Consider the following 13073-nt stretch of genomic DNA (forward strand, 5'->3'; position numbering starts at 1 on the left):
ACCATGGCACACTCACTGGAAATGTGTGGGGTGTGACTAAGAAGCACAATCTATAAGAGAAAAAGGAAAAAAAAGTAAAGAACATTCTTAAAGTTTATAGCAGCTCATAAGAATCTAAAACAAAGCCAACCCTTTCACCATCTGACATTGACAAGGCCTATAGGTCCCATCTCCTACTATGGCTGGGCATCACGGCAGGGGTTTCTAACAGAACTGCCAGACTAGGGATTGCTACCCACCAGTTCTGACTAATGTCCACTGAGCTGGCCGAAAGTCTCCACTAAGTCTCTGATAAGATAGAACTCATACAACATCAGTAGACTCCCTACCAACAGTACTCCAAAATCACGGAGGCTTGGGTCTACTCACTGACGGGGAAGGGGGATTTTGTACTTTATTACAGGAGATATGCTACTTCTACACCAACAAGTCTGTTCTGGTCCTAGAGAGCATCACCCAGATGCAAAAAAAAAAAACTACCTACCGGTGTTATCAAAATGAAAATCCCTGATTCAACAGCATGTAGGTATATTGGATCCCACCAGTCTTGGGTCCCTTTGCTGCGATTCACCTGTTATTTATGTATTTATATATATTTTTTGAGATAAGAGTCTCACTTTGTCACCCTTGGCAGAGTACCGTGGCATCATAGCTCATAGCAACCTCAAACTCTTGGCCTTAACTTAAGCAATTCTTTTGCCTCAGCATTCCGATAGCTGGAACTACAGGCCCCTGCCACAACATCCAGCTATTTTTCCAAAAGGGGTCTAACTCTTACTCTGGCTGGTCCTGAATCTGTGAGCTTAGGCAATCCACTTGCCTCAGTCTCCCAGAGTGCTAGGATTACAGGTGTGAGCCACCTCACGCAGCCTCGATTCTCCCCTTATTCACCATTATCCCTTGTGTCATCTAATTCCTGTCCTCATTTATTCAAGACAGGGTAAAAATGGAGTCAGCAACAGTTGCAATCCAATTCCTACTACTCCCCAAACCTCTCACAAAGTACCCCAAACTCATGCAGCCCTACTAATACCGGACTCAACCAATTCATCCAACTGAGGACAGCTACTGCCCTATGTAGCCAAAAGCAGTTTTGGAAGATGGATCATTGTCCCCATCACCCCTTTGGGGGCAGCGCCTGTGGCTCAGCGAGTACGGTGCTGGCCCATATACCGAGGGTGGTGGGTTTAAACCCAGCCCTGGCCAAACTGCAACGGAAAAATAGCCGGGCGTTGTGGTGGGCACCTGTGGTCCCAGCTGCTCGGGAGGCTGAGGCAGGAGAATCCCGTAAGCCCAAGAGCTGGAGGTTGCTGTGATGTCATGGCACTCTACAAAGGGCAGTAAAGTGAGACTCTGTCTCTACAAAAAAACAACAACAACAAAAAACAAGAGTTGGGAATGGTGGGAGGCCTAATACAATCACACACAAACCCCTCCCCATCTGTGTTCTCTCCTCCTAAGACAAAGACACAAACAATCTAATTAGGCCATGCCCTGAAAAATTCACACCAAAAGACCCTAGCTGAGAAACAACCTGTAGAATGTGCGCTCCCGACAGCCACATATAAATGTGGTCTCTAACTGCTCCCAGGTGAGGACACCATCTTTGTTCTGCCCAGGCGGGTCACCCTCCCTTTTCAATAGAGCTGACCTAAACCTCTTTCCTATTGCGGTTTTGTCTTTCGGCACAATTATTTACACCTTTCATATATGATTCCCATAGAATTTTAGTCTCTGAAGAGTGTTCACGGACTTTTTTTTTTTTTTTTTTGGAGACAGAATCTCACTTGGTTACCCTTAGTAGAGTGCCGTTGTATCATAGCAACCTCACAGCAACCTCAAACTTTTGGGCTTAAGAAATTCTCTTGCTGGGCGGAGTCTGTGGCTCAGTTGGTAGGGCGCCGGCCCCATATACTGAGGGTGGCAGGTTCAAACTCGGCCCCGGCTGAACTGCAACCAAAAAATAGCCGGCCGTTGTGGCAGGTGCCTGTAGTCCCAGCTACTCGGGAGGCTGAGGCAAGAGAATCGCTTAAGCCCAGGAGTTGGAGGTTGCTGTGAGCTGTATGATGCCATGGCACTCTACCAAGGGCTATGACGTGAAACTCTGTCCCTACAGAAAAAAAAAAAAGAAATTCTCTTGCCTCAGACTCCCAGGTAGCTGAGAATACAGGCACCCACCACAATTCCCCGTCATTCTCTTTTTTTTTTTTTGGTTGTAGTTGTCATTGATCTTCAGCAGTCCCAGACCGAATTTGAACCTGCCAGCTCTGGTGTATGTGGCTGGCGCCCTAGCCGCTGAGGTACAGGTGGCGAGCCACAGAACATTTTCAATAATGATTATGTCCACTTTGTTAATTTATCAAAAAAAGGTGCATTTTTTGGATGTCATATCTAAAACTTCATTGCTAATCCCACAGTTACAAAGAGGACACCTTTCTTTGGGTCTACAAATGTTACAGTTTTTACTTAACAATTCTATCACTCATTTTGAGTTAATTTTTGAATAATTTATGAAGAATGCCAAGATCCATTTTCCATAATATGTTTCCTAAGTATCGCCAATCATTGTGTCTACAGGTAGACAACCCCTTGATGGAATGCAGCTGACTGACAATGTGCTCAATCTGTAAATCAAGTAGAGATGAACTGTCATAATGCACAGTCCTGAAGTGTAGAATCTAGAATCTATTTCTTTAGATCTCCTGTGATCCCTCTCATTACAATCTTTTTAATTTTTGGCACACACAAGTGCTGAGTTTGGCTGCTCCCAGCCTGAACAATAATTAACATTTCCTGAGTGTTTCAGTTTCATCATTCTGTTAGGCATGTGGTGGCCTCTTTATGTAGATCCAATTTGCCCTCTGGAAAAAAAATCAATGAAATCAACAAATTTATATGTGTGTGTGTATGTACATATATAATCCCCTTTTAAATATTTGTTTGTAAAAGGCCTGTTTATTAATTTTGCCGGTATCTCTATGATTTTTTAAGCCATTTCCTTATGCATTTGTAAGACTTTTTAAAAACATGTTTCATTAAGCATATATTTATTTTGATACTATGTTTTCATTGCCTCAGCATTAATTTCTAACTCTCCTAAAGAAGTCTTTCAGTGGCCAGGCATGGTGGCTCATGCCTGATAATCTCAGCACTCTGGGAGGCTGAGGATGGTAGACTGCTTTAGCTCAGGAGTTCAAGACTAGCCTAAGCAACAGTGAGACTCCCATCTCTACTAAAAAAAGAAAAAAAAAATTAGCCAGACATTGTGCTGGGCACCTGTTGTCCCAGCTACTTGGGAAGCTGAGGCAAGAGGATCACTTGAACCCAGGAGTTTGAGGTTGCTGTGAGCTAAGAAATACAAATGTCAAACTAACCATAGAGAATTTATACTCTATTATTTTGTAGTTACTACCTTCTAAAGAGATTTCCATCTGCACCTGCTCTGTAAGTATGAACAGGTACATGTAGAGAGATAACTATGTAGGATCTCATCTTCATGTAACTCCACAAATTACAGCATTCATTTTTGCACACAGATTCCTCCAGGGGCCCAGTAGGTACAGTTCATTTCAGTGCTCTCTTATACCTAACAAAGAACAATACTGGTATAAAGCCACTAAATGGACAGCTACTTCAGAAGCTAAATAGTAAAAATTGACGATGTAATACATACATACACACATTCACAACTTTTGCAGTTTCCATGAAGATGGCATCAAAAGTGACATGTAAGGAGACTTTGGTGTTGACATTCCTCACTGACAACACACTTCAAAGGGCCGGAGTCCTTCTTCCTCAGCATTGGCTTTGAAGAGTAACAATCCTTCTGGAAAATTGTTAGAAATTTCTGAAATAAGACACAGCTTTTATACTCAATACTAGAAAAAATAGGTTATAATTTCCAGTCATTGTCTGTCTTTAATTTTTTTTTTTTTTTTTTTTAGAGACAGAGTCTCACTTTATGGCCCTTGGTAGAGTGCTGTGGCCTCACACAGCTCACAGCAACCTCCAACTCCTGGGCTTAAGCGATTCTCTTGCCTCAGCCTCCGGAGCAGCTGGGACTACAGGCGCGCGCCACAACGCCCGGCTACTTTTTGGTTTCAGTTTGGCCGGGGCCGGGTTTGAACCCGCCACCCTCGGCATATGGGGCCGGCGCCTTACCGACTGAGTCACAGGTGCCGCCCGTCTTTAATTTTTTTTTAAATTTCAGGATAATTTAAGGATACAAACAGGAGTCCCTCTTATAGTTATGTCCTATACCCCAAAGGTGTGCCATACAACCCCACATTGTGCCCATTCAGTGAGAGCACCCCAAACACCCCCTCCCCCCAACCTGAATTAAAACGAGTTTGTTTTTTTTTTCTGATGTGGGTGTGAATTTGATTGTTTACTGGCTTCATATTAGTATTGACTATGTTGGAAATTTGCTTTTCCATTCTTTTTTTTGAGACAGAGCCTTTAGCTGTTGCCCCGGGTACAGTGCCATGACATCATAGCTCATAGCCTCCAACTCTTGGGCTCCAGTGATCCTAGTGCCTCAGTTTATCTATTTTTATAAGAGATGGAGCCTCATTTTTCCTCAGGTCTTGAACTCGTGAGCTCAAGCAATTCACCCGCCTTGACCTCCCAGAGTGTTAGGATTCACCAGCATCAGCCACTCTGCATGGCAGGAATTATATTTTCTGCATTATCCACATTGCCACTTTGTGTTTTAACTGGTGTATTTTGTTCATTCCCATTTAAGGTATGTATTGCTCTGTGCAATATTATTTTATTTGCTTTATCAGCTTCTCATTCATCTGTTCCTCTTTTCTTATTTTCCTCATAGTTATTTAAATATTTTTTAGAGTCGATCTTGGTTTACTTACAATGTTTCTAACTATACCACTTTTTATAGTTTTCTAATAAGCTGTTCTAGGTATAAAATGTATTTATGAAACTTATCAGTCTATTAGCATCCTCATTTTATGACATCAGGTGAAATGTATCAAGCTTAAGTCTAATTTAGATCCCTTAACTTCCCAACTTTTTAATATAATTGTATTGCTCTACAACCAGAGCATCAGATCATACAAGTATTTTATCTTGTGCTCTAACCATCAAATATCATCTCAGTAACTCAGGAGGAAAATAATTTTTATTTTTTTTTTTTTGTAGACAGAGTCTCACTTTAATGCCCTCGGTAGAGTGCCGTGGCGTCACACTACTCATAGCAACCTCCAACTACTGGGCTTTGATGATTCTCTTGCCTCAGTCTCCCGAGTAGCTGGGACTACAGGTGCCCACCACAATGCCTGGCTATTTTTTTTGTTGTTGTTGCATTTCAGCCGGGGCCAGGTTGAACCTGCCACCCTCGATATATGGGACCAGGGCACTACCCACTGAGGCACAGGTGCCGCCTGGAAGATATTCTTATATATTTAACCTATTTTGGCCAACTTCCAATGTCTTTTTCTTTTCCACATTCCAAGCATTCTTGTGTTATTTACTTTCTATTTAGACAACTTTCTTTAGCCATTTTTTTCAAAGGTAGGTTTGTCAACAACAATGTCTCTTAGTTTCCCTAATAATGCCTTTTGTTCTCCTTCTTTCATAAATACATTTTCAGTAGATACAGTAATCTTAGCACTTTGGGAGGCTGAGGCAGGTGGATTGCCTGAACTCACAGGTTTGAGACTAGCCTCAGACAGAGTGAGACCATCTCTAAAAATAGCCAGGTGTTGTGGCTGGGGCCTGTAGTCCCAGCTACTTGGGAGTCTGAGGCAAGAGAATCACTTGAGCCCAAGTTTGAGATTGCTGTAAGCTGTGGCTCCTTGGCACTCTACCAAAGGCGACAAGTGAGACTCTCTCTGTAAAAAAAACCATAAAAGTAGCACACTCCATTATCAATCTAACCTTGTTTAATTTTTAATCGTCTTTAACACCACAGAACATGAATGCATATAAATACAATTATAAATTCATGTATTTAGTGCTACCTGTATTCATTTAAAGGAGTTATTTTTTTCACTACTGTATCCTAAACTCTTAGAAAATGGGTGGCATATAAAAACTACTCAAAATTCAGTTGTTGAGTCAAAAAATCAGTGTACAGAAGAATGTCTGATAACAGAAGAAATGCAGAATAATGAAGGTAAGGTGGACAACTGAATTGCTTTGAAAAGCAGAAAGTAACTAAGAGAAACAAGCATAAATATATGGTGGCCAAAATTGGACTATCAGCAAGATTGGTAAATATTTTTAAAAAAAATCAAAAAGGAGAACATTTTTTATGAGAGTAATATTTGAAGGTTTGATTTAGGAATCAATTCTCAAGTTACTTCTGAGGTTTAGGACCTCTAAGGAGATATTCTTAAAAAACATCTCCAAGATGACAACCATCAAATAACCTACACTGAAATAATAAATCCCCTAATGATAATCTGTGCAGTACACATTAACTCACCTGGATGGCTCTTCCTTAGAGGCTCTTCCTCCAGTGGTTCCTATTTTTGCTCTAGGCCAAAGATTACCTCTGGTTTGACAACACAATACCCTGTTAACAGAAATAATTTAGAAATTGAACCAGTCTATACTTCATGGCCACTGAAGGAGTGGGAGGCTTCTGGAGCTGCTCAACAAAGATGTCATTAGAACATTTCAATGAAAAGAAAATATCAGTTAAATGTATAGCTGGTATAAAAAGTCAGTGACTGGAATGAGACATGAAAGATTTTGTGGGGATGCTAGTGTTTTTGGCGCTGGTTATATGAATATGTTAACTTTGCAAATTCAATGAACTGTACATTTGTGAGTAGAATACTTTTCTGTATTTCTGTTATATGTCAATAAAAATTTGTACTAAAAATGTATCAGAAAGGTTAAGCTACTAAGAACTCTAATCAATCATCTCTGGAATATTTTAGAAGGTTAAATATTTGAAAATGTATTAAACAGATCATTAAGATAGAGAGTCATCAACCAAATAGGAAGTGCAGGAAACCTTTCATTTCTTCCCCTCTGGTATATCTCAGCCTTCCACCCTCTCTGTCCTGTGTATATTTTTATTGAACTAATCGTGAGACTGAAGAATAAGACCAAGATCGTTTCAGTCTGGAGTTTTTGCCAGAAGAAGCCAATTAGAAAAGTGAAATGGCAAAACTTATTCACACTAATATATGCTAGACTCTAAATATCACCTGCCTCAAGAATCTGCATTCTAAAATAAGACCACTGAGAAAAGCAATAGAGCAAAATAGAAAGACATCTAAAAAGAAAAAAAAAATTTCAATGGATAGGTGAATATAACTATCTTCTACTGGTCAAAAGTGATTCACTGGCCAGGTATGGTGGCTCATGCCTATAATCCTAGCCCTCTGGGAGGCCAAGGCAGGTGGATTGCTTGAGCTCATGAGTTCAAGACCAGCCTCAGCAAAAGCGAGAAACTGTCTCTACTAAAAAAAAGAAAACTTAAAGCAAGAGGATCACTTGAACCCTAGTTGGAGGTTGCTGTGAGCTATGATGCTACAGCACTCCATGCAGGGCAACAACTTCAGAGTCTGTCTCAAAAAAAAAAAAAGTGATCCACTGACACGGATTTTCTTTACCTTACATATCATTAAACTGTAGCTGGCCCATTGACTTCATAAGAATAAAATATGCTATTTAGAATTATGTAGCAAGTAGGCCTTACCTACTGAGACCTAGTTGCTGTGGCTCTCCAGCATCACATCCCTATATAGAGATCCCTGACTATGGTCCAAGTACTATACTACACCTCCTGGCTCAAGCCCACAGGTACATCGTTAAATTATATTGATCCCTGGAACTTCTCAATCTGAAATTGTTCAGATTTAGGTGATATGGAAAGAGAGGGAATAGAATAATTCTTACTACGATCATTGTTTACAGTTTACCAAAATGGTTTACAGATTATTTGCATTGCTTTATACTGTGTGTGAAAAAGAAATCATAACAAATATTCTGACATACCATAAGGTATAAATTCATACAAAAAATTTATCAAGTCCCCAAAATATAACTGGAACAATTGTAGTTAGAAATAATAATAAAAAGTGAAGAACATATAATCTGGTAACAAAAAAAATATATGCAGTAACATGTTATAAGTACTATGCTATAAATAAGAGAAATTAACTCTGTTTTGAGGTTCACTGAGGAAATACAGCTGTTGGGTGAATTTTTACTATGATGCCATGTGCACTATAGATTTACACAGTACATTTATAAACCATAGAAATAAAGTGTGAATAAGTTTATTACAAATTTTAATTCTTGCTTAAATTTAAAACTGTAGAAAGTCAGCCCAATATTTTGTTTCATTACCATATATAATCTAGGTTCTAGCCCTTCAATTCAGAGACAAATAATACAGAATATAGAAAGATTTCCAGTGTACAAGACAAGATATCAAATTGGATTGCTTTGGACATCCTTTGGGCATATACCTCATTTAGGGATCACTGCTCTGAAAAAGGAGAGCCAAGGCAGAAACCTGAGCACACTAAATACTGAAATTGTGCTACTTGGTCTTTATTTATAGGACCATTCTCTTAAGAAAGGGAAGGGACAGCTAAAGGTCAAAACAGTGCCCTTTATACCAGTCATGGATGTCCAACCTTTTGGCTTCTCTAAACTACAATGGAAGAACAGTTGTCTTGGGCCTCAACTTACATACATGAACACCAAGAAAAGCTGATGAGTAAAAAAAATAAAGTCCATAAGTTTAGCAAACACCACAGATAAGCAAAAAAGTCCTCACATAATAATCCATGTGTGACCTGTGAGACTGTGCATTGGATTCTCCTGCATGTAGCAAAGTAGGATGCAAACAGGGCAATAGCAACAACAGGCACAGATGGATTAAAGAATTAAATATTTTTTAAAGTTTAATACTTTTATTTCTTTTTTAAACATTTATTTCTTAGTTTTTAAAATTTATTTATTTATTTATTGAGACAAAGTCTCACTATGTGGCCCTCGGTCGAGTGCCAGGGCGTCACCGCTCACAGCAACCTCAAACTCTCTGGGTTAAGCAATTCTCTTGCTGCAGTCTCCCAAGTAGCTGGGACTATAGGTGCCCCCCATAACACCTGGCTATTTGTTTGTTGTAGTTGTCATTGCTGGTTAGTAGGCCCTGACCGGGCTCAAATCCACCAGCCCCAGTGTGTGTGGCCAGTGCCCTAACCACTGAGCTATGGCACCAAGCCTGAAAAGTTATAAATTTATGAAAGCAGCACAACCTCATTAATAATCACACTCATAATTTTTATAATTGGACAGGACAGAGGGAAAGTAGTTTTATTTATTTTTTTTTTTTGGAGACAGTCTCACTATGTTGCCTTCGGTACAGTGCCATGGTATCACAGCTCACAGCAACCTCAAAGTCTTGGGCTTAAGCGATTCTCTTGCCTCAGCCTTCCAAGTGGCTGGGACTACAGGCACCCACCACAATGACTGGCTATTTGTTGTTGTTGCAGTTTGGCTGGGGCTGGTTTGAACCCGCCACCCTCGGTATATGGGGCTGACGCCTTCCTCACTGAGCCACAGGTGCCGCCAGGGAAAGTAGTCTTGTAGTGAACAATAATGTACCTAAAAAATTAGAAACCTTGCTGCTATCATATAACTCAAAAATATTAATCATACGTATATACCCAAGAACAGTGACTCACAAACTTTATGGATATTAGCATCATATAGACACTCAGTAAAATACAGATTGGTGAGACTCACTCTCAAGAGATTCCCTTCAGAGAAGCTTGGGGTGGGGACTGAAAATCTGCATTTCAAACAAATTCACACGGATGCTGAGGCCGCTGGTCACAGGTTCTTACTTTGAGAAGCACTGCTCTTATATGGACACAATCTGTATTTGTGCACAAAGAATGACAAAGATGTTCATAGCATTATTCAGTATTCACTTTATTGAGAAATGGAAATTATATAACTTTCTGTGAACAAAATGCTCTTTGTAATATAGTAGAGCCACACAATTGAATACTACATAGCATTAAAAGGAAAAAATTACATAAGCATAGATCTCAAACTATCAGCAAACCATGGGAACAACAGTATATCAAATACTTAAGACAATCACATATTTTTAAAAGCACCCCAAACAATAAACAATATTAGGCGATTTTCTTGTTTTTCAAAGTACATACACAGTAAAATGAGAAGAGTAGTAGACCAAGGTTTAAAACTCCGCACTGAAGAATGGGACACAATGAATAAAATGTCAAGCAAGAACTGTGCTAAGAGTAGTATCAGAAAAGGATGAAGACTTAAGGGAGAGAAGTCAGCAGGGTAATGCAACAGTTACTCAATTTACTTACACAAGTTAGTCTGGGTAAGCTTTACCCAGATAAACATCTAGGAAGTTCCATTTTTAACTATTACTTATTTCTCATCTTAACATACACAAATCTAACAATCTCCAATGTAAAATAAAATGGGGAGTGAATAAACAAACACCTTACCTTACTTATTGTGTGTTAGTAGGAAGATGCAGACAACTTTGCAGACATAGCTAGGTTAGAAAAAAAAGAATAGGGTTATGCAATCTGGCCTGCCTGGTAGCGCTAGCATTATTTTACAAAAGAAAGCTATATACAATGGATACAATACTTCCTAGGAGAATGGGCAAGGACCTTTTGACCCCTCAGAACAAGCAGGGGGAATGAGGAACCACTTAACTCTAATATAATCAGGGCTTTTGGACACTTAATTTCTCACTAACTGAATTTAAATATTTGCTTCCCAAGAAATTTAACAGCTTGAATCTTCTTTGGTGTTCACAAAACACTTAAAATGACAGTACTGACTTTAAATCAATTTTTTTGTTGTTGTACTTTTTGGCTGGGGCTGAGCTTGAACCCACCACCCTCGGCATATGGGGCCAGTGCCCTACTCGAGCCATGGGCACCACCCGACAGTATTGACTTTAAAAATTAAGAACATATTTAATAAAGGAACACTGATATTTCACTAAAATTGTCATAGCTAAGCTATTTTCCTCCTAATGTTACTTCTGGGTAGTGATTCCACCAAAAGCTATAAAAATCTTCAAGGCAAAAAAAAAAAATCTGTTTCAGTTTCTTTACCTAACTCAGTTGCTATTTCTCAAAAGGATGTTTTATAGGAAACTTGTATTTGACCGGTGTGGAAAGGCAGACTGTACTGGGTTAGGAGTAAGGAGATGAGACTTTTAGTCTTTCCTGCTAACAAACACTGATCCTAAGCAAGTTACTAACCTTCATAAAGAACCGAAATTTTTCTTCTAGCAAATGGGACAAAATTAGGTAACTCCTGCGAACAGCGCACGCCAAGATGCCGGATGGAGAACAAGGGAGTGGAGTCTGTCCCAGCGGGCCACGTGGGGCGCCCAACCCCCCCCCCCCGCCAGGTGCACCTGTGGCCTTGCAGCACTGCCTCTTCCACCCTCAGCCCCACAAACAAGGTTGCATCAACCACCCGACGGGCTCAGCACAGGGCTGGCCGCGTGTAGACCGGTCTCAGGTCCTCAGGAAAACCTGCCCTCCCGCCGCACCTGGAGGTGTGTAGACTCTCCTCCCCACCCCACAACATTGCCCCCTCCCTTCCTCCCTCCCTCACCACACTGGCGCATCCCGGGTTCTCCCCCCAACACTTCCGACTCATCCGCCATTTCCTGGTGCTGCAGTACTGGCCCTAGAAGAGCGAGCAGACTCTGCGACCCCCGCCACCTCAAAAACACCAGGCCTGAGAAAACAAAATAGAGCCTGGACACAGAAGGGCATGCGCACGCAAGGAGCGGCGGGCACGCGCGCGCAGGAGGCGGCGGGCATACGCGGTCTTTCCTGTGAGTCTAACCTGCAGCCTTTCTACCCTGCTGGTTTGTGGGAGTAATGTTAGACACAGTTGCATCAAAAAAGAGAAACTGCTGCGTGTTGACTTCTCAAAGCCTCCGAGAAGCAGCAGCGAGTCTCACTGTGGTGCCCAGGCTGGAGTGAGTTCAACTTCAGCACAATTTCATCACGTGTGTACGTTCCCTTTCTACTAGCATGGACAGGATACCAAACATTTCCATAACCACGACCTCTTTTTATAACCATATCTACCACTGTCCCTCATGAACACCTACCCCGTCCCTCAGTCATATGCCCTCCATTTGGAAAATTTTGTTGTTCTTTCTTTTTTGAGACAGAGTCTCACTTTATGGCCCTCTGTAGAGTGCTGTGGCCTCACACAGCTCACAGCAACCTCCAATTCCTGGGCTTAAGCGATTCTCTTGCCTCAGCCTCCCGAGTAGCTGGGACCACAAGTGCCCGCCACAACGCCCGGCTATTTTTTGGTTGCAATTTGGCCGGGGCTGGGCCTGAACCCACCACCCTTGGTATATGGGGCCGGCGCCTTACCGACTGAGCCACAGGCGCCGCCCAATTTTGTTGTTCTTTAAAAAAATGTTATGTAAGTGGAATCGTCCAGTATTGACTTACTTGGGATTGGCTTATTTTGTTTATCATAATTTCTTAGTGTTTTACCTAAGTCATTGTGTGTATCATCATCTGTTCCTATGTGTCACTCAGTAATGTACTGGGCTCAGTTCTAAGCTGTTTGTATAAAATAATTAATTTATTCCCCTCAACAACTCTATGGATGGTCTCTATTCTTAGCCTCACTTTACAAATAAAAAATCTGTGGTACAGAAAGGAGTCATGGGCCCAAGGTCACTCAGCAAGGACATGATCCCAGGCAACCTGGTTGTTGAGCCTATGTTCTTGGTCATGGTATAGCCACCAGCCTCCAGGCAGGGTGACGTAGGTCAGGGAATGGTGGAGACTGTGGAAGACTAGCTCACAGATACTCTGTCTTCAGGAGGAATCTTCTACATACATCCACAGTGGAATACAGGACTAGAGTGACCTTTTTTTTTTTTTTGAGAGAGAGAGACACTAGAAATCTGAATGCTCTGTGACACTGCCAACGTGAAAATGTTGGCAGCTAATTCAAAATGTTCCAAACAATGAATGAGACTAAACCAAGTTCAAGGGGGGCTTTTCTGGAGGCTGTTAGTCTATCATCATCACTACATT

The 13073-nt window shown here is 41.1% G+C and overlaps 1 long non-coding RNA gene across 3 annotated transcripts; it reads right to left on the reverse strand.

Moving 5' to 3' along the window:
• Positions 1–2491: 2491 nt before the first annotated feature.
• Positions 2492–11763, reverse strand: LOC128579089 (uncharacterized). Of its 3 annotated transcripts, XR_008378038.1 has the most exons (5): positions 11614–11763; positions 10479–10528; positions 9733–9865; positions 6446–6535; positions 2492–3847 (listed from the first exon to the last, which is right to left on the reverse strand). It is a non-coding gene; the product is annotated as an uncharacterized LOC128579089 (long non-coding RNA). The 3 variants fall into 3 exon arrangements; XR_008378037.1 differs by lacking the exons at positions 10479–10528; positions 11614–11763 and adding an exon at positions 11253–11332; XR_008378036.1 differs by lacking the exon at positions 11614–11763 and having other exon boundaries at positions 10479–11242.
• Positions 11764–13073: the final 1310 nt, after the last annotated feature.

Source organism: Nycticebus coucang, chromosome Y (genome assembly GCF_027406575.1).
Source record: "Nycticebus coucang isolate mNycCou1 chromosome Y, mNycCou1.pri, whole genome shotgun sequence".
NCBI lineage: Eukaryota > Metazoa > Chordata > Mammalia > Primates > Lorisidae > Nycticebus > Nycticebus coucang.